The sequence below is a fragment of the Dermacentor silvarum genome, chromosome 5 (genome assembly GCF_013339745.2).
Source record: "Dermacentor silvarum isolate Dsil-2018 chromosome 5, BIME_Dsil_1.4, whole genome shotgun sequence".
Lineage (NCBI taxonomy): Eukaryota > Metazoa > Arthropoda > Arachnida > Ixodida > Ixodidae > Dermacentor > Dermacentor silvarum.
In genome coordinates, this window is record NC_051158.1 from 51,510,883 (window position 1) to 51,531,613 (window position 20,731).

The 20,731-nt window shown below is 45.4% G+C and overlaps 1 protein-coding gene and 1 non-coding gene across 5 annotated transcripts in view; one reads left to right on the plus strand and one right to left on the minus strand.

The window, feature by feature from the left end:
- LOC119453386 (protein dimmed) overlaps positions 1-20,731 on the minus strand; it is a 510,248-nt gene that overhangs the window by 245,535 nt on the left and 243,982 nt on the right. For all 4 annotated transcript variants that reach the window (XM_037715426.2, XM_049667836.1, XM_049667832.1 and 1 more), the window contains exon 4: positions 12,733-12,810. The gene's annotated coding sequence lies outside the window, so the exon portion shown is untranslated. The remainder of the gene's footprint in view (positions 1-12,732; positions 12,811-20,731) is intronic.
- Positions 13,922-13,994, plus strand: Trnaa-cgc (transfer RNA alanine (anticodon CGC)). The gene has a single exon. It is a non-coding gene; the product is annotated as a tRNA-Ala (tRNA).

Consider the following 20,731-nt stretch of genomic DNA (forward strand, 5'->3'; position numbering starts at 1 on the left):
CGCTCTTCAGTGGAAGGGAAGCACCGCCTGTATATTGGGTGTTGCCTTCCGCAAATAAATTGAGACAGGATACCACACAGAGCCGAGGCGCGGCGAAAAAAAACAAAAACAAAAAAAACCTAGGCGACGATTTCGCGGCAAATGCGAGAAAAATGCGTTAGCATTAGGTCGCGCCTCTTTGAGGTCCCGGATGCACGATTTCAACCGCGTTCAACGAACGCGGTTTTTTTTTCAACCGCGTTTATCACATTGTATACAATGTGGTGAACGCGGTTGAAGGTGTTGTCCAGGAGTTCCCTCGACACGCGTCCTGTCTATTTGAGGAGCGAAATAAGGGTGGTCCGGAGCAGACCACCTTCACTTGCACTATATGTGTATACATATATGGTGACAAGAGTTTTCAATGGGGCCGACATATTTAAAAGGACGGTAAGCACAATTTCGCGGTTATCTTCCGTTTATTTGCCCAACAGTGTCGGTCGGTGGAACGAGCTTCTTCAATACCTCCTTCTTCAAGGCCTTCGTTCGCCTTCTTCAAGCCCTTGAAGAAGGTGGGGCCACCAACGGAAACTGTTGGGAAATAAAACGAAGATAACCGCGAAGTTATATATATATATATATATATATATATATATATATATATATATATGTAACGTAGGCTGAAGACGGAGGCTTGAAAAAATGGACGCGTCCCTTTAATGGCGAGCCAGAAGAAGAACGAGCAGGTTACGCGCTTTATTGTCTTTCATGGCGCCGACCTTTGCGCGCGCCGTCCCGCGGTGCGGAAGTCCCACCACTTTGTCAATATATATATATATATATATATATATATATATATATATATATATATATATATGTACCAGGTGACCAGCTTCCATCATTTCCCACACGTATACTTTTCTTTCAGTTTGACACTTCAACTGCTAACGCATTAAACGGAACGAACAACAGGCGCATCTGCAATGGTGCAATTGCGATCGACAGTGTCAATAAGTTGCAGCTGAAAGTCCATCCATTGCAAGTGATGATGACGATAAAGCTTTATTTAAAAAAAAGGAGCTTGGGTTACGAGACGACTGGTCAGGTCCCTAGTCCGGGACACCGTTAACACAAGCCGCTGAGCGTGCTCTATCGACGAGTACTCGTTCCTCCTCGAGATCCCAGCTGGACAAGTGCCAAGTGACAGTGCACTTGATCGTGCCTTTGCAAGGGATCTGGACGCGTTGAGCGTTAAGCGTTATACGCTTTGTACTTCTCTGTACATAAGCACGTGCTGACAGTTCTACCTGTAGCGCGAGACGAACAGGGCCTCGGTATGAAGAGTGCGATTGTATTAGTCGAGAATATTCGCGGTCACCGATCCCCAGAGTTGGTGGGAAAAGGCAGATATTTTTTTTTCATTTTAGTTGTGTTTTTTCATCGCGTGAGCGCTGTCAAAGCGGGCACGGTTATTCAAATCAGACCTGCAGTTGTCGGCGGCCGCAAATTCACCACGGCACAGCGTTTCGATTAACTGTTGCGTAACACAATGATTGAACGGATCTCACAGAGTGAACGGGAAGGCGCGAGGGTGCTTTCCCGCAAAAATCTGTTTAGCTGGCGGTGAGTAACAGTGGCGACCTTGTACCGGTGTCGCAGACTTGTGCAATACAGTTGGAACGTGTATCAATTCTAGGGAATAGGAAATTGGAAACTTTCAGTTCGTTCCTACCAAAATTGGTGGGTCGTGGAAATTATGTTTTTCTAATATCGTTCACCACTTATAAAGTGAAAATGATTTTCTTTTCAATTTCTATGTGGATTTAGCAGAGAGAGAATTCTCATGCGAGACACAACAAATTGAATTCCCGACTGATGTTTGTCAAAGCGTGAAACGCGAATACATCGACAGATTCCATACTAATCGCTTTTTCTAAAGTTCAACCGCGTTGCTGACTGCCGCCTTATAGCTAAACTCTCGCGCATAAAACTTGATTCGCTAACCATATCATGGTTAAGAAATTTGCGTCTCTTCGAAAGCAGCTAAATTCCATTGATAATTACTCTCCTTTCTCAGTAGCGTGACATACGGCATACCACAGGGAAGTGTACTTGGGCCCTTACTCTTTCTAATTTTCATTAACGACCTGCTTTCCGAAATTACGTCGACCATTCAACTATTCGCAGACGATTGCGTTATTTATCGTCAAATCAGCTCACCGGCTGATTATATCGTTCTTCAGCAAGATCTTGATCGGGTTACTAACCGGTGCTTAGCTTAGCAAATCACCCTGAATACTGATAAATGTCAAATTATATTTCCACGTAAGCATTTGTATTCCAGCTTTATTTGCTCGCTTGACAACAACCTTGTCGCCCGCGCAACCTTATACAAGTACCGTGGCATTCTTCTAACACCAAACTTGACGTGGTCTGCCCACATCGAGAAAAAAAAGTAACCACTAACGCTAGGTTATCTAAAACGCAACCTTCATGGTGATCCTTCTTCCACAAGAAATCTTGCGCATCAAACATTAGTATTGCCCCAACTAAAGTTTGCGGCTTCAATTTGGCCACTTCACCAGGCATATCTTATCCACATTCTCGAGTGGATCCGAAACCATGTTGCACGTTTCGTTGCCAGAGATTACAACCCATGTTCGAGCGTATAACTATGGCATTAAGGTTTCATTGTCACTGTCTTCCCCACGGAATCACGCCGGAATGTAAAGTTCTTGTGTCTTGTGCGTAATATAATTCATTACCCGCGTTTACATGATTGCGACAGTGGCACGTCGCATTTTTTTAGGGCATATCGCATTCATGTAAACAGTGGTAATGCGCTAGAGGCGCATCGGGCATTAATGCGCAAGGCGAGGGTATATTACGGGCGCGAGTCGACTCAGGCATGTGGCCCTACGTTCTCGCGAGAGTTAATGCACTGCATGTAAACGGCGTCGCATCGCCGTTCCCAAATGCGCTTGCATTGTAAAGTGCCTTTTATTGCATTGTAGAACGCTGCAAGGCAGGCTGCTTGGTCTCGAGCTCAGAGTCCTTGGTTGCGCCACTTCCCTCTCCTCGTCTTCGCTCGCTCGTCCAAACGCTGATATATAATAGCCTGCAAATGTGATGCGCTACTGTCTCATTCATGTAAACGTAGCTATAGTGAGCACCCGTTCACCATGCCTCCCATTCGTCCATGCTGCACATCTCGGCGCCTCCGCAATCAACTAAGCTTCCAGCGCATTTTTGTCGGACTAATGCATTTAACTCGTCCGCTTTGCCGACGTGCCATTCAACGCTGAAATAGTATTCCCGATAAGATTGCTGACATTTACGATCCTGTAAGCTTTAGACAGAAAGTGTGTGTAATCATTGGGTAGCGTTCAAGTGTTTCTATTTCTGATGTATATAACTCGTTCCTTTATGTAATCGCGCAACCGTCCTATGAAATGTACAAACCATGCTTTCCACTGGAAGAATTTTAGTTTACAATTGTATCGCTTCTGATCAGAGCTCGTGCCAACGTTGACATTATTCAGCCGAGATCATATATGCCATTTACTCAGCCGACCACGCAAGTTTCGTCGCAACATTCGTGGGCCCCACGTAAATGGTATGGTTATCGTAGGCGTAGCCGTCGCACAAAGTCCGTATTGTGAAAGCCTTAGTCGTGGATCTTTTGAAAAGGTGGTCCCCACCGCTGGTGCAAGCAGAGCGGCTTCAGCCTACTAAAGAGCTTTGGCGCTTTCAGACGACATCCACGAGTAACGGCATTGTGTCAGACGTCGACATTCAAACCTGCGCCTGACTTTCTCAAATTATAGAGAAGCCACGTGTTCGCAAACAAAGAGGCATCGTTCAGATAAGAAAAGTGGGCGACTTGTCTTCGTCTGTTCGCCGCTTCGACCAGCAATTATTGCAAACTCACTTTCCAGAACTTGGTTGCGTCTATAGTGCAGCCCGACTAGAGAATTCGTGCCAGTAGAAATTGTCTTTCTTTTTTTAATGCCTGCACAGAATGCGACGGCAGCGCCACCACGTCATCGTGACGTCCCTCCCTGCGGCTTGTCTATATGATCGCACACGCACTCGAGCAGGCAACGTAGAAACGAAAAACAAAAAAACGGCGTTTCGTCTGCTGCTCACGCGTTCAAGCAGACGACACGCAGAGAGACAAGGCGCGAAAAACGCTGCTAAGCCTAACTTGATCTGCTTCTCGGAAAGAGTTTTCTTTTGACCTGGAGTGAGTGAGCACGGCACAAGACTTTTTCTGACGGGTTAAGCATGCTGAGAATTTTCTTGTTTATGCGCTCTTGCACCTTTCTTGTTGCGCCACGCGTGAAACATAAATATATAATATGGACAAGAAAGCAGTTTCGAAGGAGAGCACCCATTTTATGCGAATTCCGGTCGCCTTCCGACGCGGCAGTTCTCTCTTGGGCGATGGGGCGGCCCGCATCTGCTTCGAAGAAACGCGCAATTTTCACTGAGCTCACGTACGCGTGCTCGTTCCTTATCGTTTAGCGAGCGCAGAGTGGAAACGATTGCGGAAATAAATTTACCGCCGGTTCACGACAGGAAAGTAGAAATCGTGGCTCCCCCCACTCACTTTAACTGCCATTTCTCTCTCTATATAGCACCGAAAAAAAATTGAGAGGACAGAACTGGAGCATCCGGGGAGCGTAACTCCTTTCTTTACTCGTCCTGAGTGCGAAATGTGCACTGTTCCAAGTCAGCTAGAAAGCCGGTGTGGAAAACAGTCACTGTAAGTTCTTTTGGCTCTATTTTTTAGGGAGCACTAGAGCCTTCCCCCCATAGTTTAGGTCTGGGTCATTCACTTTATAAATTACCTCATCACTTCGGAAAACCACATAATTATTCTTTCTGATACTGCATTCATACTTTAGGCTAATGATTTATTGCACTATACTTCCGAATGAGTGTTCATCATCCTCATCCTATTTTATGTCCACCGCTGGGTGAAGGCTCTTCCAAGCGATTATCAGTTTCTCTGTCATGAGTGATTCTATACACCTGCAAATTTCATAATCTCAAGATCACCTGCCATCATCGACAGCATTTCCCTTCCTTCAGCACCCATTCAGTTACACGAATGGACCACTCATTATCTGCTCTGCACACTGCCCCAGTTTCTTCACGTTAAGTAAAATTGTTCACTCGCTTGAAAATTGTAAGGCAGAGTACTCACGCGTTGTAACAGATTTAGCTTTTTTTTACAGCGTAAACTGTTATGGGCTCATTCCAATAGCCGTTTCTGGTCGCGATGATGCCGCCGCCGCCGCCACCCCGTAGCCGCTATCGCGGGAAATGCGAAAAAAAGTACTCGCTCTCGGCCGGGGTCGAGCCCAGGCCCGCTGCGTGGGAGTCGGATACTTTACCACTGAGCCACGCAAGCGCTTGCTATCAGGCAGAAGAAATATTCCCTTTATACGGGCGCAGACGACCCGAGCCTCCCACAGTATGGTGGCGCCATCTAGTTAACGTGCCTGCAACCGCCGCGTGCGACAAGATGCGATTCAGACGCGACGCGATTCAGACGAGGCGCGCAATCAACGCTATCCCGACGTTAGATGTGCGCCACGTATTCTGGGTACATCTTCAGTACACGTTATGGCGTCTCTTCGCAAGGTACAAACCGCTGCTCAAGAAGCTAATCGTAGAGCTACGTATACAACCAGGCATCATCGGGCTCAGCAGACTGCTGTGCAGAGAGCATTAGAAGCCTCAGCTCGCCGTCGACGCCGACGGTGGGCGGACAGTTCAGATCGTTCTCGTCAAAATCGAGGCGAAGACACTTTGCCGCGAAGACCTTGTTGCGCGTGGTGCCGAAATTGGAGCTACTCTTGCGCCGCTCAACCAGCTGACGCTGTGACTGTGCTGCGTGTGACGCGCAGGCCTGTAACTTTTTTTTTTACAGCGACAACTGTTATGGGCTCACTGCCCTGGTCGAAGCCATAGCTTGAATTCCATGATCTTTTGTTAGAAAATTGCGAAGAAAGCGAAGAAAGAAAAATTATCCTTGGGCCGCAAGGTACTCCCATATGTGTTGCCAGTGGATCAATCTTTCTGGAGAGATTTTTGTCGCATGTCCTTTCAATCACTATTTTTGAAAAGTTTGCTATATTTTCCTCATTAGATAGCTTGATTATCCTGCTTCTTTCCTAACATGTTTATTTCGCTTACTGTTTCATTTGTGTGACCAATCGCCCTCCTGGGTATGTGCCATATTGTAAAGGAATGATCGTCAACGTACGACCAACAGATTATCAGTTAGGTATTGTACCTCCCTTGTACCTATTGTACTCATTATTATTCCCTACTGTCGAGCACAGTATAAAATTGCACCTGGGAATGCACACACCCTGAGGGCTACTCCCCTATTCATTCAGCTTCACCGTCCTCCTCCGAGACTGCGCTGATCAGCTTAGACCCACAAGAGCAGCGTCGCCTGATCCAGCGGGCACGCGGAGTGCCTGGCGCGAGCCAATGGGATCCTGAACTAAGGTCGCCACCCTACAAGGAAGTCGCCGCACCTCATTAACAATCAATGTTCCATCCCTCTCTCTCTCTCTCTCTCAGCCACTTTGCCGATGCTACAGCAGTGGAAAATACTCGTCGTGGAGTATTTTCCACTCCAATCGCGCAAGCAGCTGCCATGATTGGCTAAGGCCCGCTCAACATCTGAGTACTGGATAGAGCTGGCGTCGGCGCCTCCTTCGTGATCCAGCACGTCACCTTCCCAGTTGCGGAGGCGGTCCTAAATTAAGTTTTCTACATGTAATGACAACGATTGAGCATGTCTGCTTATTCTTTATTGGCATTTTTCTTCTAGCGCTCGGCATTTTCTCGTGTTCCTGCTGGACGCGGTGACGATGGCCGGCAGTAATCCTGTAGTAACGAATGCAGCAGCAAGAATCTAAATGGTTGTTTTAGTGGAGACCAGTGGCTAAGCTTTGGATAGGTAAGAAGAGAAAAAAAAGATGACTCGCCATCCCGGCCCGGCGAAAGTGAACGTCGAGCGAAGCTGTGGAAACGCAACGTCCAGTCTTGGCTATGCCCGCAATTCGATAAAGAAAGAAAAGAGATGGTCGACAGCCTGCAAAAGAGTGGTCTTACGCACAGGAACTTCGAAGACGTCGTTTTCCCCGGAGGGCCCGCTGCAAGCAGAAGAGAGTGCAACTACTGCTCATTGCCTTCCTTCGATACACGGGGCTCATCGACACCTGGTGACACACCCCTGATCTCAACTCATAGGAGGCTCAGGTGGAATAATTGGAAGCGTAGTGAACAGTCAAATCATGCTTAACTAGCGCTCGTCCCTCGTGCCTTTGTATGTGCGGTCGTTTGCTTCAGCCGACACACGCTATGTACGCCTTACGCGTTCCGCTCCGCCGCATCTACGAGCAGGACGACAAACGGATCCAAGTAATTTGTCGCTTGCCGCCTCTCTGAGCACGACGCGCGTAGATCGCGGCGCCAAACGCTGGGCGAACAAAACTAACAGAAACGGGGAGGCATGCCGACAATGCGGCAAACCAGGGCAAGACACACACACACACGCGGGCAACAAACGCCATCGGTAATAAGACGTACTATAACCACTCACCGCACAGCAGCAACCAAGAAATAGACGGAGAGAGAAAGAAGGGAGGAAGAAAGAAAAATAGGAGGAAGAATAGACAGAGAAGTTCGGAGAAAGGAACTGTAAAGAGAAAGGAATGAAGGTGGAAGTGGAAGAAAGGGAAAAGAATATATACGGTATAGAGAGAAGGAAATGTAGATTAAAGGAAGACAGAAATGAAAGAAAGGGTTGAAAGACAAACAAAGCACGAAACTAACAAGGATAGAATAAAGAAACTAAACAGGAGGGAGAACAAGAAGGGGGAATCCAATAAATAAATAAATAATAAATAAATAAATAAATAAATAAATAAATAAATAATAATAACAAAACAAACGAAGGCAGAAATATAGGAAGCATGGAAACCAGAAATAAATTAAGAAAAATAGGTAAGAAAAAGTAAGGAACGAGAACACAAAAAAAGGGGAACGAAATAAAAATAAAGCAATATCAATGTGTCGTGTCACCAGCACCGACGCAATGGAGTATACATAAACAAATTGACGGAGAAAAAATAGGGCGCAAGCGGCTCAAATCGGGCGTAACCAAGCGCGGGCGATGGGAACGCGAACACCTTGTGACTCCCATAAAAAAGAGGTGCAGACGCCGGAGGAGGAGAGTAAAGAACGTTTTTACTCCCCCAACCGCGCCGCTTGCTCCCTTCTCCGCCGCCGTCGGCGAGCGTAACAGGATTTGCGGCGAACAGCGCGGTTTTTGGAAGCGCGGAACCGACCCTTCCTTCCATTGAAACACGTGCGCTTGCCAGGCCTTACAGTAGGAGTAGTTCGTGCCGTTGAGGCGCGCCGTAGGAGCAGCGCGCGTCGTTCAATTCGCGGTGGGAGAACGGCAGCCGCCACCAGGCGGCGTCGTAATAGGTTGCGCGCGCTGCTATGGGGTTGCGAAAATAAGGGCTCGCTGGGGCGCGGCTGCTGTCGCTGAAACGTTGAACTTGAAGAAAAAAAAACTGCCGACGACGACGCTTCCAGAAGCGGGGCGTTCAAGGACGAAGCAGCCACGGCGGGTCCGGCGAAAACTGCGTGGTATACAGACCGCAGGTGGGTGTTTTGTGGGAGAGGCTCTGAGCGAAGAGATTTTTGATAGCGGGGGAGCTCTTACACGCTAGCGCGGCAAATTTTCTTTGTCTAATAGATTTTTTTTTCGAACGAGAGGAGCTGCTCCGTGTATACGTATGCACGCGTCCTACTAGATCGGCGCAGCATTGTCAACGCCTCAACTTAGTGTGGCCGAAGTGTAGGAGATATGACGTGTAGTTCGCACTGTACTACTGCTCCTTCGTATTTGTTTATCGCGGCGCGCGTTATCGCCTGTTATTGTCGGGGACGGCGACTAGATGGCGATGCAAGACGTAAGCAGAGATACCTTAACCGCACATCAAGTGTAAACAATAATGCATGATACATGAACGCAGTTCATCCACATGAACGCAATGGAGCGAAGGGGTCATTCTCAAGAAACTTCTTCTCCACTCGGAGAAGAAAGTGATGAAAGTATATCAAATAACAAAGAATCAATCAAAAGAGAAAAGTTTCACGATAATTCAAGGGGCGGTGACAATACTGTTTGAAGCTGGATCACGAGGTCCAATATCACGGTGTTGTAGTATAAGATTAACCAGTAACGAGTGCACATGCACGGCCTGTGGAGATAGACTGAAACCATATAGGTTAATTCGTTACATGTCTAACAATCCATTTAGACGTCAATCAGGAAGTATTGTAACCGCGCCCGAGGCATTACTTTAAAGATAATAGTAAGTGCGGTGGAGAATATAGTAAAAGACAGCTGGAGTATCGGTGGCGAAAAAAACGCTGCACATAAAAGAAATATAATATTGTAAATGTAAAGCAACAAATTCCTCATCAGGTTCGATGACCTGTTTACACGAACCGTTGGTCCTAAGGACCAAAAAGGAACGTTAAAGAAAGATAAAGGTAACGAACTTCGTGGCATCAGCCACCAACCCCTTTCAAGGGGAACGCCTATGTAGTATCGATCCATATCCAACCGTTCATCCATGGATTCGAGTAAGAGCTTAGAGTCGAGGCTAGTTTGTGAATCCAGTGGTTAGTTGTATTTACGCGCACCTCGCGAGTTTAGCGCGCTTAAAATGTGTTGAAAAGCTTACAGGCTCTCTCCTTGTCTACTAAAGAATACTACTCCTAAAAAAATTTAACTAACAAAAACGGTAACTAGTCTGGGGTGGACGTTGCCACTAATATAGGACACCAGAGGGAGCTGATGCGCGAAAAGTAAGGTGGTGGCGCCACTCGTATTTTCCCTTTGCGTTCTTTTCTGGCGCACCAAAATTCCCAGATCGGTAAAAGCGGTGAATGGCCATGCTGTGAAACTGTAATTTACCGAGTAGCCGGATTTATTATCGTCTTTCGGGTCCTATATGAAATTTCCCCATACGTATAGTGAACAAACTTCGACCGATGAGGAGAGGAAGCTAGGCAAGTCTCTATTGGTTAGTGGTTAAAACTAACGTTGCTGCAAAGACGAAGGCGAGCGACACCACACAGGTGCTGACTATCAAATGGAAATTTATTGCGCAAGAAGGTTTAAGATGCGCGTTTACTGCGCATGCATTTGCCGATCCGTTGCATGTGCACGTGATCCATTGCGATGTTCGCTTTGTTGCCACGCAGGCGCATGCGCAGTAAGATGTGTTTGTTAAACACTTTCTCGCAATAAATTTCCAGTTTATGGTCAGCCATTTTGTCGTGTCTCTCGGCTTCGCCGCGCTTTTAGTTTTAAACACGAGGCTTAGAGCGTTAGGAATTGATTTCGCGACACAGACCGTAAAACAGATGCGCTCAACGAATTGTTCCTTATTGAAATCTGTAGACACAAACCAAAGAAAATCACAGAGCGGTATTGTAGTCTGCAGTGCGTGTACAGATACACTATGTTCTGTCTCCCGATGCACATATGGATGGGAATTCTCGGCAGTTCGTTGTTCCGATGCACCAGAGTGTGCTTGAAGACGCCTCGTAACCTGCACAGCGCTGCACACATTTTAGGAGAGGCGTTGTAGACGCCGCATAAATTGTCTCCTATAGCACCGTGAAAAAAAAAGAAAAAAAAGCACCTCGGGTTCCGCGAACGCTCGATATTGAAGCAGAATCAATTTATGAACCTGGTCCGAGGACTTACTCAACATCGTCAGAGTAGACGCGAAAAAAATTTTAAAAATACCGGTACGAAGACATGTTACATTTAATATACCTAGGCGGACTTTCACCGCAGACGAGTTCACTCACCGGACATTATCCCCTAACGCCTGCAACGTTTACTAACTTTGGCCGTGTGGAAACCTCTCTTGTATATGTATAGGAACCTTGTTCCGTCGACGAAGCATGTCTTCAAGCTTTGCGCCGAAGCGGTTCTGCATCACTTCGGCAAGTATTGTTTGCTTCTTTCTTCGGCAAGCCAACGACGACGAGTACGAAGAAAATCACTGAAACGCTTACTGCCCAGGGGCCTGTATAATAAATGTGAAAAGTAGCGTTAAAGCGTTTTTTTTTTTGTTAGTAGTGAATAAAAGGCCAACTGCCTCTCTTAAAAAATAGAGAAGGGAGCTATAGGCTTGAACGCTCTAACAATTTAGATTCCCGTTTCACAGCCGGTCAACAAAGACGAAATAGGAACATCCAACCTAAACGACATAATTTTCATTTTCCCTTTTTTTTTGGAAAGCGCGATCATTCCGCTGAAAGAACGTCAGAATGTGGCGCTCCGTGTTTTAAAAAGCCGTCCGAAAGCTTCACAAGTTATTTCAGTGGCGTGCCCACGCAGTTTCCAGCATTTGTTTGCACTCGTTAAGGTCGGCACACCTGTCGAGAGCATTCTGAAAATGCCCGAGTGAAAAAATTTAATGAAATGTACCCTGGAAGTCAAATGAGACGCGCAATTCTATTGACGCACTGCGCCAGTACGTATAGTGCAACTCGTCCAGGACGGCTGAGGCTAACTTTGTTCCAGGACGTCTGCTACATCGTCATGCAGTTGCGTACTGATGTATGATCATAGCTATCCTCAGACAGGTCAAGCCTCGCTATCAAAAAGGTCGGCAATCTGAATGTCCTTTGCAATATCACAGAAGCACGTCACCAGATTCCTTGAGGACCAGCGTCACTGGTGAACACAAGGAGGAGACGTAAAACTTTCCTGCAGGGTTATACCTTGCCGAAATTGGCGTGAGAGTTCTGCTGCGTTTTAATTGACTTTGTGTTGCATTCAGTATATTTTCGGTTGAAATACAATTGACTGTCATGAATTTCCTGTCACACGGCATGATGGATTTCACTGAATACACCAGGATATGTAAGGACGCGCGCGGAAAGCTAGAGACTACTCCTGTAAGCTCCCAAGAAGCGTCTCTGTAAAGTAAGATAGCACGGGCACTGACCAAAGAATGTGTTTGATGCCTTCTACTTACTGGCATGAAGAACAAAGCGGAGAAAGTGCACGTCTTGTCATAATCCCACAAAGACTGAACAACATTGCACATCAAAGAAAATTAAAACAAGCTGTTAACATTTATTTATGGTCACAGAGCGTACATTCTATTAAAAGTTAATTAGTATGATAATTAATATAACAGTATTTGGTTTGTAGAACTACCCACAAGTGAGAACTCCCTGCAATGTATACAAAACGCTACTATGAGCTTTGCGCTAAGTTTGCAGAGCTTAAATCAGAATATTCGAAATTTCAGCGTACCAAAGCTGATTCGCTGTACTTTGCGGTGTTAAATATCCACGGCGGCATATATAGGCAGGACCCACTTATTATTCCACACAGTCCTAAGGTTTCATATCTGCAAAACTGCTTGGCCACGCAGAAGTCATGCGGCAGAATGCAGAGCGACTGAAAGCGGGCACCAACGACGCTCCCTTGGTTACCTTATCGCCTTTGGAACCTTCGCCTCATTGGCATTTCTGGGAGTGCTTCCATTGCCAGAGTGCCATCTTCGTAATGTCTCGACGTATTAGTCTGAGAAATAGACCCACTAAAATCTTCATTCACCGTCAGCCAGATTTAGCATATTGCTCTTGTAATTACGCAATGACTGAACGACGTACCTTGTGGGATGTCCGCTTTTCTTGCTTCAACCTGCCGAGAAATGCGGGCCGGTGGCTTTACCTGAAGTCAGAAGTCACCTGGAAGGAGAGGAAGGACTCAGTTTAAACGTCGCGTTGCCAAAATAACATCAGAACAAAAAAGACAACTCAGGGACATTACCTACAAATTTTACAGTACACTCTTTTATGGATAAATGTCGTTAGCAAACATTCTTACATCGATCTACTGAAATACACTCTTATAAATATTTACATCCTGTGGGGATCCGCACCTAAAGCAATAACGTATACAAAAAGTTGGCAGGAGGAACCCTACCTCACCACACTGGCAGGACTACGCTAGCGTTCGTTCTATTATCTTTCCTGCGACAGCGTTGTTCACGCTATGGTTAATGTGGGGAACAGCTTTAAGGCTGTCTCCCAGATTAACAGTCTCTTAATGTATTCCCGATATAGAGACAGTCTGCAGACTTCGCAGTAAAGGAAAGGAACGTGTATGAATTTTTTTATAGAAGGTGTGAAATGAATTTTAGGCAGGGTAACATCGCCAAGACAGTACATACTCTACATCATGTTGACACAACGCTGAAACTGCTGTGCCGAGGGTAAGTAGCACAAACGGAGGACGACACGGTGAAAGACGAACAACACAGCGCTGCCCGCAAACTAAGCGCCGCACGGATTTGGAGATGCTGCGAGATGTCTGTTGTATACTTTTTGCAGACAACTTGTGCACAATCCTGCAGACCATGGTAAACTTTATATATATATATATATATATATAAAGCACAGCTTCGCAGTCATCTTAGGTTTATTTACCCAACACTATCGGTATATATATACATATATATATGTATATATATATGTATATATATATAAGCATAGGGGAGATTAACTGTGAACAGTAGCATGTTGTGAAGAAATCGAAAGTATTCAAGTGGATGAAAAGATACCATGCCACAGGAGGGTGTGGGTACGGTTCCCACAAGCAGCATGTTATCGACAACTTTCATTTCCCCTTTTCCTCGTTACTTGTTGCATTTCAATGTCAGCCACAGCTACTTTCTCCTATGCTTTCCTTGGCTTCATTATATGTTGACTTTACGTGGTTGTGCTTATATATATATATATATATATATAGAGAGAGAGAGAGAGAGAGAGAGAGAGAAAGAGAGGGATCACGTGAAGATCACGCGGTAGCTCAATGGTGAGAGCATCGCACGCGCGATGCGAAGACGTGGGTTCGTTCCCCACCTGCGGACAGTTGTTTTTTCATCCATTTTCATTTTCATTAATGTATCATTTCTTTAATGAAATTATTGAGTACAAGTAATTTTGCCCTATGTTGTCCTTGGTGTTATTGTTTGTTGGCTTATTATGATATCCTTATATATATATACATATATATAGGAAGGCAATGAAGTCGGTCTGACCAATAGCGTGCCTGCTACTCTCTAGAGGTGACAAACTTGTAATCAATGACGACGAATTATTATTATTCGGTTTGTAAACATATACACAGGAAAGAGAAAGCGAGAAGCAAGGCTGGCAACTGCCACCAAAAGGGGCACAACGCCTGCCTACTCTTCGGAAAGGACGAGATAAACATAGAAAGGAAGGATAGGAAGGAGGGGAGGAAGAGCGATATGACAAATCTCAAAGAATAAAGTAAAACATACAGTAGGGCCCGTGCCTGCAGGTCAAGCTACTAAAGAATGTAAAATAAAAGAAATAGTTGCTGGGTTACAAACGTGCCCCTAAGTTCGTTGCTTCAAGAAAAGTAAGGAGAGCGCGATGAGCTTGATCACGTCGAGACGCACAACCACTGGGGTATAAACATTCATCAAGAGTCATACACCGCAGGACAAGGAGATGATAGTCCCTCACCAGCGACGAAGCTTACATAAAAAGGAGGCGCGTGTAATACAAGTGCACTACGTTGTGGCAATTCTGAAGCCGTCGGTCTAGTCCAATGTTATACAAATTTCGCGGACCATACAGAGGCCAAAGAAAACGTCCACATAAGCCGGTGTGGTCAACAGGACCTGCTAGTCGGTCTGTTCATTTCTAAACTCAGTTTCTTGAGGCCAAATGGTCATTTCTGCTGTAAAAAGTGGAACTATAGTGAACTACTAGAAATAAAATTGCAACAAGCTCACTACATATGCTTATCCACTCAGCGGAAACATTTTCCCTCTCTGTTATCTGTGATAATGTGCAGTTAGCAGTCAGTTTCTATCGAGAAGTGTATTATGTGATTTTGGCATTGTCATTGTCTACTTGTCTACAAATCATTCCATGCGCTACGAAAAGAACATCGTTAGGCACGACTTATTACGGAGTTGCCCTCGATAGCACGACCTATCATTAGAATATTTACAGCAGAAGACGTTTACCAATGACAAATATCACTTACGAGCGAAACAATTTTGTGAACTTGGCCTGTTAACGACTTGAAGGAACTACTTGAAAGCGTGCTGATTCTAACCTCTCTAGATGGACCCTTCGAAAGTGAAGTTTTGTTTAGCTTGATTGTGAACTAAGTGAACTATGAAGTCGTGAGAGTTCGAAGATATAGTTACAGGAAATTCCACCTGGAAGTCACCGCTACAGCTTCGTCTCGGCTCAAGTTACGTTTTATCGCCACCTCTTCAAAAAAGCTGTCAGTAGCATAACTAATAAACTCCGTTTATTGATCAATTTATGAATTTTATGTCAAGTTTCAGGAGTTGAGTTACACATTCACTACATGACGGGTGATGCCGCAGTTACCTGCATTGTTGCCCCATCACATTCGCTTCTACAAATGTCACCTTAAACCTAGAAAAATTACCAAAATCATAAAATTGAGATTAATAAAGCACTTGGTTGGTATTCCACTCAAAATGGTATCAGAAACACGAAGTAATTTCCTGCTTGACATTAAAAGCTTTTATTGAATTCATAGTGTGTATTCTAATATTGTATTTCGCAGCTTCACTTACCGTTTGATAGTTTTATATGCACCGTTTAATTAACTTCGCTTTATATTCATGTTGCTGCAACATCGTTTACATAGGCCCGACACCAGTCATAATGGCTACAAGGTCACACAAATGCAATGTAACGCTGTTCACGTAGTAAACACGATACGATAAACAACGGGCCCATCTGTGTCACCGTATAACAGACTGCCCAGCTGGCGCCGTTATTATTCAAATGTGCCTGTTCTCTAATCTATCACAAATATGTTGTTGCCGACGGGCTCAATTGCCGAGGGACGTCGGGTGCTCCCACGTCTGTTCTACATGCAAAAATAAATATATCAAATTATTTCAGAAGTGATAACCCAGACAAGGCTACCACGACGAAGCGTTTGTGCAACAAAATACTGCTGTCCACGTCGCTACGCAAATGCACTTTGCAGCGTCTCATTATAAAGGTCACCGCGATAAGAGCGTCCACGTTGTTCCTACCTATCAGCGCACAACAGATTCAACGTATATTAAACCGAGCGAGAAAGGCTCAGGCTGGAGTCGTGTTACGAACGGATTGTTTTCGCTTTTCTTTTTTTTTTGCATTCGATTTGTCCTTCTTCATTGCGCGGCCCGTTCTCGCCAGTTAAGCTTAACTCTGTTATCGCCAATGACTACCACTGGCTGCGACGGATGATAGGAAATGAACAGAACCGAAGGAAAACAATCCTTACACAGTACGGCCTCTGCCTCGCAGGCGGCAGCGCGAAGCAAGATTTATTTGGCGATTAGGTTCGTTCCCGTTGATTTCAGTGCCTATTAGCATTCTTGACCAACTTTCCCCAATTATTGCGGTTTGTACCGTGTCTCCGGCCTCTATACCTCCGGCGGTCTTCCTGAAAAAAACTCAGTGGCGATTTAGAGGTACGATGCGAGAGAAATGCGCCAGCATTACGTCGCCCCTGCCTGAGGTCCTGAATCCATGTTTTAAACCGCGTTCATCAATCACATTTAGAATTGTTGTTTAGGAGCCCACTCGACACAGGACTCGTGTCTTCGAGGAGCGAAGAAGTGCGACTTACGATGTTTTGGTGCAGGCCACCGTCAGTTACACTATACGGGGTGTCCCAGCTATCATGCACCAAAATTTTAAAATATGCAAATTCCACGTAGCTGGACAGAACCACGGTAACGTTGTTTGCCGTCGCTCGGAGAAGCTCATATTATTGTTTGCATTCCGCCTAGTTATATAATTAGTCATAATTAATTCATTAACTTCTCAAATATTATAATTAGATCAAAAGTGTCAATGAGGAAATTGTAGAGCAACGTGAAAAACTCTACATACAGCTCTGTGTCGCTCAATACGTGCTGCATAAAAACGTTTTTTGGGAGCGTGCAAGAAGCCCGCGAATACACGCAAAGTATACCTCGAGCGGCCAGTCGCGCGGCCGGTGCAGCGGTTACTCCCCCCTACAACTTCGGGATCGAACCCGTTGAACCGTCTTCGGACATGCGCCGTCGTGGCCGAAACATTGTCATCGTCGAGCGACTCAAGCCGTACTATGATCCACTCATAGTGAGGAGCGGTTAGATGGCCGAACTGCTCCCTTTTCATTCCCGGGGGTAATTGTAGCGAAGAAGAGGAACGCCATAACGTGCCATCCTCTCCAGCGCTTTGCTCGGGGAACGCCGCTCGTGCTGAGAGTCTGTTCCCTGCTCTGACAGTCGGCCCCAACCGCTGATGACTAATAAACACTTTAACAGTATATTTTTTTTACAAGTGCGGTTACTTTTCTAGGACGCCTTGTTGATACAAGACAATGGTCGGTACTAGGAGGAAGCCAGGCGTGCGTCGTTCTGAGTGCGAGCGTTCCTACGCGATGGAAGAAACGCGGTTGGAGTTAGTACGTGATGAAAACAGGGCCGTTCTTATCTGTAGGTTGTGTGTGTGCAAGGGTCGCGACTAGACCGTCTAGAGCAGTAGAAGCTATCTAAGTGGTTTGGGAAGCTAGAAAAGGAACTCGCGAGAGAGCAGAAGTATAAAGGAAGGTGGTAGAAGATAAGCTAGGCAACGTAGAAATGAAGCTGAACGCCACCATTCCGCGAAGCAGTGGTGAACGCTTCGATGCGAGCACCGCAAGCGGCGCTGGCTCCGAAGCGACAACAGGTAAGCAAGCCGAAACTACAACGCCGGAAAGCAGTGGCGGACACGTCAGTGATTGTCACAAAGGGGCTACCACTAACCAGCTGGCCGCTAGCGAGGTTGCATTTTTGGGTTTCTTCGCCTTGAGTCTTTACAGTGTCGGACAGCAAGATGACTGATGCCAATTCGAGAGATCGAATAAGCTAAGCGTTCGCGGATAAAACTTTCACTTAAATCTCGTAAGTAAATCAGCTTATTTGATAAAACAGCACACGTCAGCACAGAAGAAAAACAAATCTTGCTATTCCACGTACGAAGTGACACTGTTGCTAAATAATTTGGGGCCGTGCACCAAAATAATAACAAAAAGCGAAAGAATAATCCAGAAATATTTGCGCTAAATGTAAAGCTGCAGTTGCCTTCGCCTCCATTCTCGGGAAAACACGAGAGAAAATAAATACACCATTGTGTCTGTCGTGTGGATCAAATTATCGTTCGACCAGGTCTCCTCCACATGACATCCCGTCAATCTGGTGCTCCCTCGCTGTACTGTAAAACAGGGTCGCACGTGCTATGGGAAACAATTAAGTGAGCAAAAAATAAAAAAATAATAATTAAGAAAACATTTATGACTTTGATAGTAGCTTGTCAAGCTGTATGAGTTTTAGCCGTGCTTTCTATCTGTAACGAGTGTCACAGAACTGGAATGGCGCGACAGATGTGCAGTGGGAACAAATACGAAATGGAACAGCTAAGCCATTAATGAGGAACGTAAATTGGACTTGTATTCGAGATGAAGTGAATAAAGCATCATGGGCCGAGTTTTTCAACCGGATAACTCCGTAATAAAAATGAATGTAGGAAGAATGTAGACGAGCTGGAAACATTTTGCTGACGTTTTTCCGTTGTTGTACAGTTGTCATTTTAGTTATATGCCTTCGTCTATAAACAACAAATGGATAAGTCTATTCGGTTTGGTGCGTTGTAGTTTCTAGACTTCCCAGCCGGTTTATCCCTGACCATCTCCAGATATTGTTCTACAGAAAGTGTAAGGTTGCGAGTCCACGGCTATGTGTGGAGCAGTAATGGTCGTCACGAAATAAACTTCTAATGGTTGTCTCTAATCTGCCTAAATGGGCTTTCGCGATGTTATTAACAGCGAAAGTGTTAAAGTGTTAGCGATTGAGGTCTGAGCCTACGCTCCGGCAGTAGACGCGGCTATTTATTACCGCGAAGCTGTTTGTGGCTAGGGGTCCGTGCATTTTTGCTCTGCGCGTGCAAAAACTCAGGTCCCGCGCGAACGCGCTCGTGCCACTGCTCGCGCGTTCGTCGTCGCCTTCTCCGACAGGTGGCTCGTCGGCGTCCCTCGGATATGCATTTCGAGTAGATTAGTTATCAATAGGCACCACTTTCAAGGTCAGTAGACTCCAGGTAGATGAGAAAGGTTTCTCTAAAGATTTGCCGCTTTGGAACCCACGTCGACCATGTCTACGCTCGCGCCGCCCTCTCTTTGTCGGCGTTCCAAGCGCTTGCGTATCTAGCTTCATTTTTTTCCACTCTTCCGTGGTGCGGGTGCCCTCGAAAAGTCAGGCGTGTCTAGTTTCCTCTGACTCCTCGGGGCAGCAGTCCCGTCGCCCACGGGAATGTATATAAAAAAACCAGAAAGACAGGTTGCCGTTCTCCATTTTGAATTTCACTCCTCCTCAGTCGCCGTAAAGGGGAGGACGCATATAGTCCGGACTCCCGAGGAGCAACGCGCCTATGTGACAAGCTGCTTCGCTCGTCACCCACCTTCACACAGTGGAATGGCTCATGAATTTTAATGGGTTTTTTTTTCATATTCACACAGTGCGTGCAATTACTTTCCGAAAAGTTAGCGATGTTGCAGTCTTGGGATTCTTCGTCTTGAGTTCTTACAGTGTCAGCCAGCAGGATGACCGATGCCAATTTGAGAGATCGAATAAGTGGTTTTCCATGATATTCACGAAATTTCGGACAATCCTGTTCCCTCTCCTCCTCTTCTTGATTGACAGCTAAACGGTTCACAAAGTGGGGTATTGTAGACAACAATCGAAACGCATGTCCTTGCGCGCGTAAGTGCTTTCGTATAAGCTGTTGTTTATTACCATTTGTGCTTTTCATGACCATTGTTCTATGTATTTTGATGATAAGCATTATATATTTTGTAATGCATCGCTTATGCATGTCACTACTTTGTTAGGGCATGAGTTCTGTACTAGTTAGTCAACTTTGCAACCGCGGTCACAAGCAGTTGTGCTTAAACTGTTTTTCACGGAATTTTTAAAAATCGCGTGTGGCATGTAGCATAATTCTTATCGTTGAGCTGGGTTACTAGAAGAGGCGGACATCAGTAAGCGGAGAAATCGAAACACATATTCAACTAATTAACAAGAATTCACTAATGAACTTCTTAGTTAATTACTTTACGACACATATTGCAATTTACGAATTGTAGCCGGTGAGTTTGCAAGACACATCCACTCGAAATGATTTTCCAGGATGACACCAGTTTCGAGATATTATTTCCCAAAGTGGGGGACGAAATTCATGGGCGTTCTAGTTACTTTTGTGCTTCAATGTATAAAACGGCATTTTTTTTATTAAGTGGAACAACAGTGCATTTCTATGGCGAGTTTGATGGCACATATCTCCAAAGTGGTGTCATTCTGTAAATTCATTCCAAGTCAGTACGCCTGACAAGCTCACCGGCTCCAATTCGTAAATTGCAATACATGTTGTAAAGTAATTAAATAAGAAGTGAATTAGTGAATTTTGTTAATTATTTGGATATGAGCTTCTATTTCTCGTGCTACTAATGTCCGCCTCTTCGAATCACCCAGCTCAACGATAAGAATTATGTCAGCTGCCACAGGCGATT